At 49.6% G+C, this 14,047-nt stretch overlaps 1 protein-coding gene across 2 annotated transcripts in view; it reads left to right on the top strand.

Annotated features, from left to right (window-relative positions):
• PRLR (prolactin receptor) overlaps positions 1 to 14,047 on the top strand; it is a 147,089-nt gene that overhangs the window by 106,101 nt on the left and 26,941 nt on the right. For both annotated transcript variants that reach the window (XM_036020216.1, XM_028527332.2), the window contains exon 2: positions 3,066 to 3,126. The gene's annotated coding sequence lies outside the window, so the exon portion shown is untranslated. The remainder of the gene's footprint in view (positions 1 to 3,065; positions 3,127 to 14,047) is intronic.

A 14,047-nucleotide genomic window follows, 5' to 3' on the forward strand; every position in this document is an offset into this window, starting at 1 on the left:
CACAGAGACCTCCAGCACGTCCTCTCTGGAAGCGGGAAGCCCAGTGCTGAGGCTGGGGCCCTCGGGAGGAGCTGGAGGGGGCAGAACACTGAGCACTCTCACCTCCCTTGTCGGGGGACCCCGCACTTCCCGTGGCTGGGACAGAGCGAGGGCTCCCTGGCCGACGTAGGAAACTCTTTATTGCAAAGTTGACCAGAGAAGAGACAAGAGGCAAGACTCACTCACCTCTGTCTCTCTTTTCAAGGGTTTGGGGTGAATTTTAAGGGGTTAGGAGAAACAGGCTGGTATGCAGACGCACTGCTGGGGCAGGTTTCCCCTGGAGGGTTATTAGAGTTTGACCGTTTTAGGTAAGACATGGCTAGGGGCCTCAGCACAGGTCTTCCTGCACGGACCCGTCTCTTCTGAAAGGGCTCCAGCGCTCAGACTCCGGTCCTGTCCCGGTCCTCTGGCTCCACGGCGGGGAGAAAGTCTGGTTCTGGGTGTGATTGGCAACATTGTCTGCTTTGCACATGCTTCGGCTACATGACTTGCAGTTTTGTTCTGTTGTCTCTGAAAGACCACTCGGTGTCTTGTAAGAAACACGGTAGGGCCTGTTCGAGTTGCTCCTGCTGTCACTAGGCCAGGGATCAGGCTGGTCCTTGACTGATGCATCATGCTTGAGTGTAAAAAGGACTGAATCTCTGAGATTTTCTTCCAGGAGCTTCTGTTAAATTATGCCTCCTCCTCCCCCCACCCCACCCCCTTGGTGGTGTCCTGTGTCGGAAACTATATACAGAAATTCACATCTCTCCAGCAGGTCCAGAGCAATCAGGAAGCAATTCTGCATATAGTCAAGGGCTGTATCATCAGGGTCAGCAGGAATAAGACGCTAGATTCAGCTGGGATTCTTAAGAAAATAGAATAAAAAGGCCGTTTACATACCTGTGGGCAGGGAATTGTTCTCACAGGGAAATGGGCATTGGCTGGGACCCGGTGCCAGCCAGCCGGAGCCGTGGAAGAGAGGCTGCCCAGCCGGAGCTGAGGTGCTGGAGGCACCGGCACTGTTGGAGCTGAGCCACGGGGAAGGCGGGGAGCAAGGATGACAGTCCCCCTGGTGTGTTCTCCCACCTGGGCTAATGTGGCTGGAACCCCACTGGGAGCTGGAGGCCAAGAGGGCCGCAGGGGTGAGCCCCACAGGGCACAGAGAAGGAGCAAGAGTAGGTGCACGATTTCGGGCAGAAAATGGCAAGAGCTACATGGTGTGTCGGGCATCTTTTAAATGCAGAATGACAGAGGAATGAATGAAGCGAACCCGAGGCCTGTCGCTCAGTAAGTGCCTGTTGAACTGCGGAAATGAACGGAAGGACTCTGATCTCCTTCACGTCCTCCTGCCCAGAGCTCTCGGGCCGCTGCTCTGCCTCCCAGACTCTCCTTGTCCTGTGCGCCCCTCCCTCCGCGTTCTTCCCCAGCCTCTGCTGACCCTCTCTGGTATCCCACGAGAGTGTTAAAAGGGTCTGGATTTTATTTAGGAAGTCACAGAGCAGAGCCGGCGTTGTACTGAGCGAAATCAGGACACTACCGAAGAGAGGGCTTTGAGCCCTGAAATCATTCCCAGAATCTAAGATGCATTCTAGGATGTTCAGAGTTTTTAAAATGAAATATTCAGCATCACTGAATTCTATGGGAGGAAAAGCGGTGGCTTCTGAGAATGCTGCCCCAGACATTTGTGTTACAAGCTCTGCATTTGACAGACACCTCATTACCAAATGCCTTGGGGCTGACTGTCTTATGCTCAAATGGTCCTCATCATCTCATAGGCTTTTATTGCAAAGATGTCTGGGCTTTCCATTCATTAGGCCAGCAGCAGGACTGTTGGGAGAGTGGGGGGGGGGGGGGGCGGTGAAAGGGACATCTCAGCAGCATGAAGCCACTGGGTGCGCTCCCCAGCCCCCGCCTGTCCCTTCCTCCTTGGCCAGTTCAGTCCACTCAGCTGAACTTAGAGAATAGCCGGCACTCAATTCTTCAAGCGATGCAATCTCTAGGATGCTGGATTTCGGAGGCAGAAATTATTCGAAAGCACTGTTTGGTTTACTACTCTAGTGAGACTGTTTAATTTTGCGTTGCAAGGTGCAAGATGAAATTCACCACTAAATCAGGAATTGCGGTCCCTGTACAGCAAAGAAAAAGAACGGTAAATCACATGTAGCCCACAAGTAACCCCAGACGTACACAAGCTTATTTTGGAGTCAAGTCCTGAAATGACTTTTGTTCTAACTCAGGTCTGTACTAGCCACCTCATGCTTCCCAGACCAGGGCCAGTCAGCCCCCTGAGTTTAAAATGCCTCGTAGGAAACCGAGAACCAGATGTACTGGAAGGAGCAAAGTAGGAACGACAGTTCCTGATGGGCTCCTACCCAGCAGCCTCGTGAACAGCCCTGTCCTCACTCAAAGTTATTCACATTTCCAAAAGTCTTCTCTGCCAATGCTCATATGAACCCAGGAGACAGAATCAAACTTGGCCAAATTCCCAGTTCAGCCATAATGGTGGCTGGATTTGTCAATAAATTCTAGCCAAGGTCTCCAGGGCCGAGTTTCATAGACTTTAATCCCAATTAGGATGACAGCACCATTGGAGAGAGATCTATGGACTAGATAATCACACTGAATCACCGTTAATTTTCTGGTTTTAACCATTACACTGTGTTTATGTAAGAGAGCATCCTTGTTCTAAAGAAAACATGCTGAACTGTTTAGGGATTATTCCCAAAAGATTCATTAAAAAGGAATAATTTGTACATACAGCAAAGAAGAAGCATGGTAAATCAAATGTAGCAAATCATTGACAATTGGGGTATCTGGGTTAAGGGTATATGGGGGGTTTTTTTACCCTTTTTTTTGCAACGTTTCTCTAAGTTGAAATGGCTTCATAACGAAGTTGCCAGGAAAGTAGTTCCAAAACGCCCGAGCTGCCGTCGGCCTGTCCCTGAAGTGCAGGGACTTGGGTCGTGCTGGTGCTGCCGGGTGAGTCAGAAATGAGTCTCCTCCTTTGTCGTCTGCGAGCTAAAATGAATCATCTTCTCTTTCAGCTAAAGCGCTCTCGTCTTCATGGAGGTGAACACGAAGGATGACTCGCGCATGAACCTGGCGGTAAGGGGAACCTGATCACCCGCCCCTCTGTCACGTGGTCCTGACGTCACGTTCCTCTGGGGAGGGCAGGGACCCCACTCTCTCGGCTCCCAGACAAGACCATTCCAAACAGTCGACGTCCACGTGGTCCCATTCGGCTCCTCTCAAAGGCCTTTTCAATCACCCCACCTGGCCCTGCTCAGAAAACCAGCCTATTTTTCTCAAAGAGAATACTAAACTATTCATAGCTGATATCACCTTAGTGATTCAATCAGGGGAGGTGGCTATTTCCTCTTTATGTTTTTCTGCACTTGAGAGGCTTTCAACAATGACTGTGTTATTTTTAAAATCAGATGAAGGAATATTGTGTCGGCCTGTATTTTCCCAAGTAGTTCTACATTAATTCTCACCAGAGCTTCCTGGGCCCCCTTCAGCCCCCTCCCCCACCCAACTTGCTGACAGACTTCATGACAGGCTGTGGGTCTTCCTCATCAACCATCCGCAAGGAAGATCGCTTTATGTCCCTGAGCCCCAGAGCTTGAGTCACAATCTGTTGGCTTACCTCTCGCACGCTGGTGATTTCCTCTCCCCACCACACACCCAATATCTTGGGAACCGCCCTGCCTGGTTTCAGGAGCTGTAACCCCCCCATGGCTAAGGCTGAGTGAGTGACCTTCAGACCATAAGCCTCTAAAGAGACAAAGCTTATCTCCCTGGCAGGAGTGCTGCTTGTGCTCCTTTACTTCATCCATAAATGACCCCCAATGCTTAGTCAGTTAGCCAAAGATGGGTAAGATCCCCCAAGGGGGGAACGATCTAAGACAGACATGATCATGTGGAGGCCCCAGGGAAGGATTTGGGGAGCTATGGAGAAAGGGGGTGATGGACCCTTGCCTCTCAGCTTTGACAAAGCCTGAGTTCTCATTTTGCCTGTGAGAAGTCTTCTAATCTCTTGGCTGCCTTACTTCCCCTGCCTGACTTAAACCTGAAACAATGACAGAGGACGGTACAGCCCTGTGCTGGAAAGGGTGGGTTCCCCGGGTAATCGGACACGAGAAAGAATACATAAACTCCTGTGAAACCTGCTTTGCTGAGAATGCTCTTAGTTAAATGATAAAGGTCTGAGCAGGAAATGAGTTTGTTTCCCAAAAAGTTCTATAGCCCTTTAGCTAATAGACCCTAACTCTGAATAGGCCCTCTGAGTTCTTTGTGTGTTATCTATTGTTTGATCCTTACTGCCTGACAATGATTAATGAGCGTTACCTGTATTCCTGGGCAAAATGAAAAGCCAATGAAAACCTGTGAAGGGAAGGATCGGGGTGCTCTCCTTTGAGAGAGTGGGAGATGGCTCCGGGGTACCCTCCCCTTGAGAGGGTAGCCGGGCCGCCCCTTTTCCTCCCCACAGGACTCGGTAGTCCGTGTGAATGTCTCATGTCTCATCCATGACGCGGAGGACACTGCGGGCCAGTGTCTGCGTCACCAATACCCTACTGTCATCGTGGAGCTGGAGCTGGATAAGAAGAAGAACTTAACTCACACACTGCCCCTCATACCAGTTCGAACGCCATGTCCCTGCTCCACCTTCCCAGGATGCCAGGCCCAGCGGGCGAACAGGTCGGGATGTGTTATGACTCCATTTGCAGAGACCGAGCCTCAGGGCTTGCCTCTGTACAGACCGCAGTAACATGGGAGGTAAACCGCCCCCAGACCTGCTTGACATATAGAACCCTGGGGACGCGCTCCCTCTCTTTCAGAGGAACTTTGGGGCTCATGAAAATATGAAACTGATGAGGTCGTTGATCAGAGAGAATTCTAGCCAAAATTACGCTAGGATGTCCTGAGGCCACCCCAGGGTATTCTCCAGCCATCCGACACTGAAAAAGTGACAGCTCTTTAAGGGTCATGGGGTGCTTCAGTGTCAGGAACCAAGCCTGAGTTTTCCCTCTGGGCCACAGTTCCCTAACGTTCGCACTGAGGACATTCTGGGCCAGATAATCCCTCATCCTAGGGACTGTGCTGTGCATTGTAGAACATTTAACAGCATCGCCGATCTCTCTACCCACCACATGCCAGAAGGACACTAACACAACCCCACTTGTAACCACCAGCAGTGTCTTCAGGCATTGCCTAAGGTTTCAGGGGGGATAAAATGTCCCCCCTGGTCATGGCAATAAAATGTTTCCAGACATTGCAAAATGTCTCCCCCCCAGGGTGGGGTATAGGGTGGGAAAATGGGAGTGGGGGACAAAAAGCACTGCCATGGAGAACCACGGCCCAGGGAGAACTTTCTCATGCAAATGGACTAAAGTTGATAGCGTTCCGAGCAGATGTTTCAAGCGCCTGCAGAAGGGAAGCCATAAATCATAAAAAAGCTTTGGCACGCCTGGACCCTGTGGCACAATAGCCCTGACCTGCAGTATTGGGCAACACTGCAACCCGTGAATCAATCCAGGTGGCTTCTCAAAGTTTCTACCTCCTTTCTGGGCGTCTGCCCCTTGATGCCAACTGTGTTACAAAGCACCAGAGGGACCTGGCTGCTATTTTTCCTTTATGTGCTTATTTGTAGGTGACGTGAATGCACACAAGATTTGAGACTTACTCTCTGATTCACTTCATGAAATTTGATGGTTTTTAAACAAGCAGGCATGTGATCCAGGCAGTGGCTTACCTGGGAATCCCTTCTTGCATTCCCCGGAGTGGAGAGTGGGAGAGATGATGGTAGCAGATTAGCCCACGGTACCAGTAGGTGACCTGAGGCCCCGAGAGTAAATCCCGAAGCTCTAGGGTTGGTCTCTGCTCTTCCTGCTCATCTCCGTCTGGGCCTCTTACACCCTCAGTTGACCTCCTTTCCCAGCATCCACCTCCCGTTTTCCTCCACCTTGGCCCAGCCTACTGTGTGGTCTGCGGGGCCGCTTCTGATGCTAGTGGTGATCTGTGAAAACACAGGCAAGGAGCTGAGAGCGGCTGTGTGGTTGTCCATGAGAAACAGAGACACAGCTCAGTATAGTAGAAAGCAATGCTCACAAAAGAATTTAGAAGAAGAGAAAAGTCTCTGTCCCTGACCACTGTGCCTCAAGGGATTGGGCGCTGTCCTGCAAGTGGAAGGTTGCAGGTTCAATTCCCGGTCAAGCCTCATAATTGTGTTGCAGGTTTGGTCCCGATCAGAGCACATGCAAGAGGCAACCAATCAATGTTTCTCTCTCACATCAATGTTTTTCTCCCTCTCTTTCTACCTCTGTTATCTTCTCTCTAAAAATAAATAAATAAAATCCTAAAAAGAAAAACAGAGAAAGAAAAAGCTCCCTGAAATTAGAGGATATTGGACTTAAAAGCAGAAATACAGTTCCGTCTGAGACCCTTTCCAAAGCTCCACGGTCCCTTCTGTGGCCTGCAGTCTGGTTTCTGGGCTCTGTGAACGGTTAGCCCTCCAGTGCTGTCCCACTGGTGACGGCCTCTCCCCGGCACCTCCTCCCCAGGGTGGATCGGAGCGCCACTTGGACTGGCACACCACGTTCTTTTGCAAGAGCTTGGCATCCTTTGGGTTCTTCCCATTCCAGCCCTCCTCTCTCCAACCCCCTCCCACCTCCCTTTCCCAGGCTCTGGTCTGCACACCTTGACCTCAACGTTCCCCAGCCTGCAGGAGGCTGGGAAAAACCTAGAAGCAGCCCCAGGCTCTGGGCAAGATGTTCCCATCCATAGGCAATGCTTTGAAGTGAGTCCGAGACTCTGGGCCCATAATCTTTTCACCCACTTCGCTAGCCTGCCAGAGTCCTTCAAATTCCTATCATCTGAGGCTCTGCTCTGAGTAAGCATGGCATTTTTCAAAGTCTATGAGCTTATCGCAGAGAGATAAGACATTAGTTTGTGGACAGGAATTTGCTTATCAGATTAGTATGTTGGTACATCTCTAAGAAGAGGGCTTTGGAATTGGGACACAGGACAGGCTCGTGTTGATTGCAGTGGAGAGACTGAAATGATTGCAGTGTTGAGCTCAGACTGCGCTACCCACCCAGCACCCTAGCCATGTGTGGCCATTTTAATATAAATTCGTTGGAATTAAATAATATTAAACATTGACTTTCTGAGTCACAGGGACCACATTTCAAGTGTTCGCCAGCCACATGTGTCTATGGCTACCGGTTGGACAGAGCAGACAGAGAACATTTCTGTCATCACAGAAAGTCCTGTTGTGCGGCACTCCTCTAGGCAGGGGGTGGTACTGGCCTTGGAGAGTTCTGGAGAGCAGGGCAGCATAAAACCACCAGCTCAGTAGGGAAGGACAGAGAAGAGAATAGCAGAGGGACCGTGAAGCAAGACCAAAGGCAAGGTTCTCAGCCTCTGCCACGGGCCCAGGATTGAGCAAACTTGCCTCCGTCCACCACAGAGGTCCTTGTGTTGACACTGAGAATAAAAGTGAGTCAGGCTGGCGCTGCGCCCTACGCCCTCCATGGCGTGGCCCCCAAGACCTGTGGGCTCCTTGTGAAGCAAGAACCCCTACCCCAAATCTTGAGCTGAGAGGGGCTCAGAGCCTTATGCACATGTGGGAGCCACTGGGCTTCCAGCCAAAGGGAAAGCGTCACCCTGCTGGCACCTGCAGCCCATCAGTCCCCAAGAGTCTACCTGGGGAGTTCCCGCCTGAGAAGACATTCAGGGGAAAGGAAGCACTGTCTCCATCTGGAATCAGACCTCCACTCGGAGAAGCTGAGCAGGGGCTGGGGGGTGATGTCGCTCCTTACTGAGAACGCTGGTCCCCGCCTGCACAGAGCTCGCAGTGAGGTGGAGCACTCTCAATACTAACTTGCCTCACCCTCACAGAGTGGCACAGATGCGCCCCTCTTGATGCTTTCTATTTAAAAAATATTTTCTTACTCAGAAAGAGAGGCCAAAGCCCATCTGACTTGATAAGTGGCAGAACTACCTCCCTCGTGTGGTGGGAGGTAGTTCTGTACCTGTCAGCTCCAAAGGGTGTGACCTCCCTTCAGATCACGCTGCAACCTCATTTCCCATCCAAGCCCAAACCAACGATGGAGCCCCTACTGGTCTCGTGGACTCTGTGTTCCCAAGTGACTCGTGAGAGCTGCTGAGAAAGAGGACAAAGTGGACTCCTGGCTAGAACAGGCACAGCGCTGTGACTTCTCCCGCGAGGGCTGGTATCTAGGAGATGGAGAAGAGCAAGTGGTGTGAATGGCAGCCTGTGTCCTAGAGCTGCTGCGTCTGCTTCCTTGTGCGCAGGTGCGGAAGCTCCGCTTCGCTGGGTCCCACGGCTCCGACTCCGCAGCACCAGTCCCTGGACCGCGCCAGTGGCTTCTGTCTGCTAGAAAAGGATCACGGGTCCAGAAAACTGGATTCGGTTAGTCCACTGACAGGACATTCAGTAGTTCGTGGCCAAATACAGGGCATGGCAAAAGTAGGCTTAAAGCTGTTTGCATGAAAAATGGTACTGTGGTAAATCATACTACAAGCATAAACTGAGTTATGCATGCCCACAGCTGTAAACCTAGTTTTACCTGGCCCTGTGTGTATGACTTATTCCCAAATTTGAAAGAATTTCCCACCATACGGGAGCTGTTTACATACACGGCTAACTCGGAGATCAAATTCCATTACTTCCTTTCGTATAGCGTGCACACACAAGCACGGATATGCAATTATTGGACGTTCACTTCCGGTGAGCTCTAGCACTACATCGGCCATTGCCCAGACAACAGAATAGAAAAAGACAAAAAGATAATCAAATAAATATAGCAATCGTGAGGCTAGTGACAACAACGGGGTGATTACTTTAAATGCGCCCAATATGGCCATACCCCTGGCAGCTGCTGTGTCCATTCCCTTCACAGCGAGGTCCGGGTCCTCCTCGGTCCGCATCCACCTCTCCCTCCCGCTAAGCCGGCGGAGTCAGAAACACCCGTTCCACCTACTTGACCACTGAGCAGTCCCTGCCAGACTTCGCAGAGCACCCCTGAGGCCAGATGCCTGGCTCAAAGTGTCTGCCACAGCGGGCATGTGACACACACCCACGTCCTGAGAAAACCAGTTCCAAGTCTGACTGGTCACTCGTGACACCGCCCTGGGCCCAGACTCTCCTCTCAGAAGAGCCTCCCCCCACCACCCTCACCCTTTTTACCAGGGAGGAAAATCTTCCCCAGTGACCCCAGAAGACTTCTGCCATAACTGGAGAGATAATAACCACTCCTACCCCAATCACAGACAAACAGTAAATGAGGTTACCATGGTTACCTTGGACTGACAGTTCCTCATGCCCTGGGGCTGGACAGGTGATAGGGGACAGCACTATCACCTGGGCTCTGTGAGCAAACACCAAGGGGAATGTGGAACATGGGTGGTGCAGGAGCCACCAGCCGTGTCTACCGAGCGCAGTTATACCGGGTTGTGAATGGACAGAGAGGGGCTTTCCTCTCCTCCCTCCCCAGACAGCCTCCCAAGGAAGCCCCGCCTCCTTAACCACGTCGGATCTACCTGCTGTTGGCTCTCAGGGCACCCGCATAGCCTCTTAATATTTGTGTCATTTACATGTAAGTGTCTTACTGGCGTCTGTCTTCACTGGGCTAGATACCAGGAGGGTTGTTTCAGCACAACCCTTTACTCCCAGGGCCCTGCCCATGCCTGCCCATCACAGATGCTCAGCGAACATTTGTGGAAGGATGGATGGATGGGTTTTCCAGCCACCGCACTAAGCCGACCCTGACGTTTTCTAAAAATGCATTAAAAAGGCACGAACCCAGTGCCCCCTTCTTCCTCCCCATTGTCACTCAATGAGTCGACACGGCTCCGTTCTCAGACCCAGCCTCACTGAGCACCCTGGCCATTACATTTAGTGTTGGACAGGTGGCTTTTCTGCTAAGAGAGGGCTTCTGAGGGATGCTGAATAAAAGAGAAAGAAGAAAAAAGAGTGAATATAAGCCAGTGAGAGAGCCAAGTAATTATCTGGCTGGATACGCAGCCCAGAAGTTTTGAATGAAGAAGCAAGTTTGACAGAACACACTGTACATGGGCGAGAAAGGGTGATGATTAAATCCGGGAGAGACAGGATGTGCTGGTACAGGAGGCAGCACAGTGAGGGGAGAGAGAGGGACTGACAGGCTGCTAGCGGCTTCAGGATGTGGCAGAGAGGCTCAGAGACTTCTGAGCCCACCCGCTTCACCTCCACCCACTACCTTCTGAAGCTTCAGCCCTCTCGCTTGTGTACCAGGGATGACCGGAGTGAAACAAATGCCCAGCTCCTCAGACAACCCTGTGAACTCCCTAAACTCTTTTTTTTAATAAGATGACCACATGCTTCTCTGAAGTTCTGAAAAAGGAGTTTTTCCATGAAATTGTCTTTCGCCCACTTGTTAGAAGGTTAATGGCAAATGATGGCTAGTCGCCCCTAAGTATGTTAAATAAGGCTAGGACGAACACAGTAATGGAATTCAGAGAAGTAGAGGGGATTCCTAAAAACAAGGGAGCAGGCTGTGGGGCATCACCAGCGGCTGGCATCACTCTGTACTCCGCAGGAGGGGGAGCGCATGCTCAGCCACATGCACGAATTGACGCCGGGAGCCTGGCTGTCAGCAACCGCTGAACATTTCACCGCAACACGAAAAGGCAATTTCCGTATTGCACTCTGGTGGGGACTTTTTCCATGCATTTTTGCCATGAAACGGCCGATTTTCACTAGGAGATTGTTTTTGTGGTGGTAAAATTTTTATGGGATTCCCCCCTCAATTATAAAGTAATAACTTTTTATAGTGTTTACTTTAATAATAGTTTATTTTACTTTAAAAGTCATAATTTTATTTTTTAATTTAAATTCTCTTTTATTCATTATGCTATTACAGTTGTCCCAATTTTTCCCCCTTTGCCCCCTCCACCCAGACGCCCTCACCCCCTCAGGCAATCCCCACACTGTTGTCCACGTCTATGGGTCATGCATACATGTCTTTAGGCTACTATATTCCCTAGTCTGTACACCCCCATGACTATTCTGTGACAACCAATTTGTACTTCTTGTTCCCTCCACCTTTTTTGCCCATCCTCCTGACCACCTTTCCCTGCAGCAACCATTAAGGAGTCCTCAGGGTGGGGCAAAACAGGGTGAGTCAGGTTGATGGAATCTCAGATACAGAGCCTGCTTGCCCACTCTGTGCAGGGAGGTCTCAGAAAAGGAACAGCGGCCTCTTCCAGCACGTCCCTCTGGGAGAAAGCTTCCCCCAGCTCTCACCCCGATGCCAGATGTCCCAGTTCCCCCCACATGCCTCTGGTACCTTTCAAGCTGCTTCCCTGATGCTGGAGCTCAGAGACAGCGAGTCCAAGTAAGTCTGTGTGTGGGCCTTTTAAAAGGAACTGCCTGGGTTTCCAGAGTTGTCTGTCTTCCACATCCACAACCCCCACTGATTTCTGCAGCCAGAGTTATGCAGGTTTATCTTCCTGGCACGAGAACCCTTGGCTGGCGGGGGGTGGGTGGGGTGGCCTGGTGTGAGGCTGGAACCCTTCGCTCCTGAGATACCCCTACCAATTTTTATCGGCCCCACATGGGTGTGGACCAGCGTGTTCTACGTCTCTGTCACTCCTTCCTACCAGTCTCAGTGCGGTTTCTTCTTGAGTTCCATAATTGTAGGACTGCCATTCAACTAGATTTCTGGCCAACTAGATTTATGAATAGTCGTTGTTCTGTAGTTTGGTTGTGATTTTGATGTGGCTGTACGAGGAGGCGAGCTGTGTTTACCTGTGCTGCCATCCTGACCCTGAAATAGTAACGTTTATTTTAGAATCACCCTCCCAGAGATAACCACTGCTAATGGGTTGTTGCACGTACAGCTCTAGTCTCTCTTCCCTGCATTTGTGGGGACACATGTATGAGAGTCGAGGTCAAACACATCGATTTTCTGTACCCAGTTTTTTTCATTCTCAAATGTTTCAAAATCATTAAATTTTTATTACATCATTTTAAAGATTAAATAATAGGTCTTTGGATGCCCATACAATGATCTAGTTCAATAATCCTGTATGATTTGATTTTTAGATTTTTTTTCCAATTTTCTCTTTTTATAAATAGCACTGGGGGTTCTCTTTGTAAAGAATTGTTGTTTGCACATATCTGTTTATTTACAATAAGTTTCTAGAAGTGTACTTTTCAATTTAAAGTGCATCTATACTTTCCAGGCTTTTAAGAAATATTACCTCTAGAAAGATTGTAGCAATCTAGTCAAAAGGCAATGTGCTAGTCACATCCCTACCCCTGAGCAGCCAGTGGTAGAGATATGACAAATTCAGAGATGTTGTAAATTCAGTAACGCCATCCTGAAACCTCACAGGGTTGGGGGGCGGGGAATAAAATAAAATATTTTCTATGAAAATACTTTGAACATTGAAAATTCTATGAAAACACACATTGCCATTATTACCAAATTATAAACCACCCAAGACAGGCATTACCTCCCCCAACCACATATTCCAATAGCTAACAGCCCTTTGGAGAATAGTATTATTGACGACTTCTCTCTAAATGCAGCTGACACCCAACGAATTTCATTTATTCAAAACCACTTATTGAGCACTTTCTACGCACTGAGCTTTGGATTAAGCATGAGGAATGCAGAAGAAAAAATAATCCACATGGTTCTTGACATCAGTAAGCTTCTAGCCTGGGAGGGTGTGTAGAGAAAGAGAGATAAATCAGGATTTATTATCAGTTCTAAGACAGGTCCAGGTCCTGGGTGCTCTGTGGGCAGGGCACCCCCCCACCTTTGGGGCACCCAAGGAAGTTCCTAACCGAAGGATGTGAACCTGAAACTGAGGATGAGGAGGTTCTTGGTTGGATGGCTGTGTGCCAATCTTACTGCTCTTGAAACAATATTGAGAAATCACATTTTTTCTGGCAGCTGTGTTTGGGTATATAAAGGGAACCATTCTGGGGGGCGGGGGAGGTAAAGACTTTAACACGCTACGTGGAGAGAAAGCCAAGTGCTCCATGAGGGTACACTCTGGGGAATACTAGATAGTTATAATTCCTCTAGAAATCAGCCTGGCATTTTTAGTCAGTGAGACAGGCAAGCTGAAACTGAGAGCAGAATCGCTTGGAATTGCAGACGGGGTTTTAGAAGGGCATGGAAGGAAGACAGAGGGAGAAGCATGGCAACTGAACAGGGAGAGGAACCTTGGAGCGCGTGACAGAGATGCCTAGCATGTGCCTGCTATGGAATGTGCGACCCGTCTACCCGCAAGATCCCTGTGAACACATGAAGTGACGAAAGGCTTGGTGTAGTCTGCAGATGGGCAGGGAGAGAGAATAGGCTGCCTGTTGGAGGCCGTCACACCTGGTTTACTTCACGTCATTCTGCAAGCACGTGAGTGCTGCTGTGTGCTCAGGAGACTCCTGTGCGGCAGGAAATCTCCTGATCTGCACGGGAGGTTAAAGTCAGCACTATCTGCCGCTCTCCCCTTCTGGACCCAGTGGGTCCGCATGGGCTCCATGCGCTTGGACACACACAGAGCTTTAACGAAAAGGTGGGCGTTATAATGGGGTCTTTTAGGCAATCAAAGACATTCAGAAATGCAATCCAGAAATCCAGGCGTGGATTAGCTCCTCACTTAGGCACACCCATGAAAAGCACTCCAGACCATTTGTATTTTGTCTTGCAAATAAATTGGCAATTAACAGAACTGTGGGTATCAGCAAAGCAGCAAACTTCTCTTCCAAATCATATGGTTTTGTGACAATATTATAGTTCATTTCTGTTTCTAAAGCTGACTTGAGAGGCAGGCGAATGTGACCATAGATGTCCACCAGACAAAGGGTGGGAAATTATTATGGATAGTCTTTCAAGAAGAGTATTAACAAAGATGAGGAGAAATGAACTAACCTTTTGGATATTGACTTCCCAATCATTATTTTCCCTTTGATGGTCCCAGAGAGGGCTGCCTGGAAGACATACCCTCA

This window comes from Phyllostomus discolor, chromosome 3 (genome assembly GCF_004126475.2).
Source record: "Phyllostomus discolor isolate MPI-MPIP mPhyDis1 chromosome 3, mPhyDis1.pri.v3, whole genome shotgun sequence".
NCBI classification, from domain to species: domain Eukaryota; kingdom Metazoa; phylum Chordata; class Mammalia; order Chiroptera; family Phyllostomidae; genus Phyllostomus; species Phyllostomus discolor.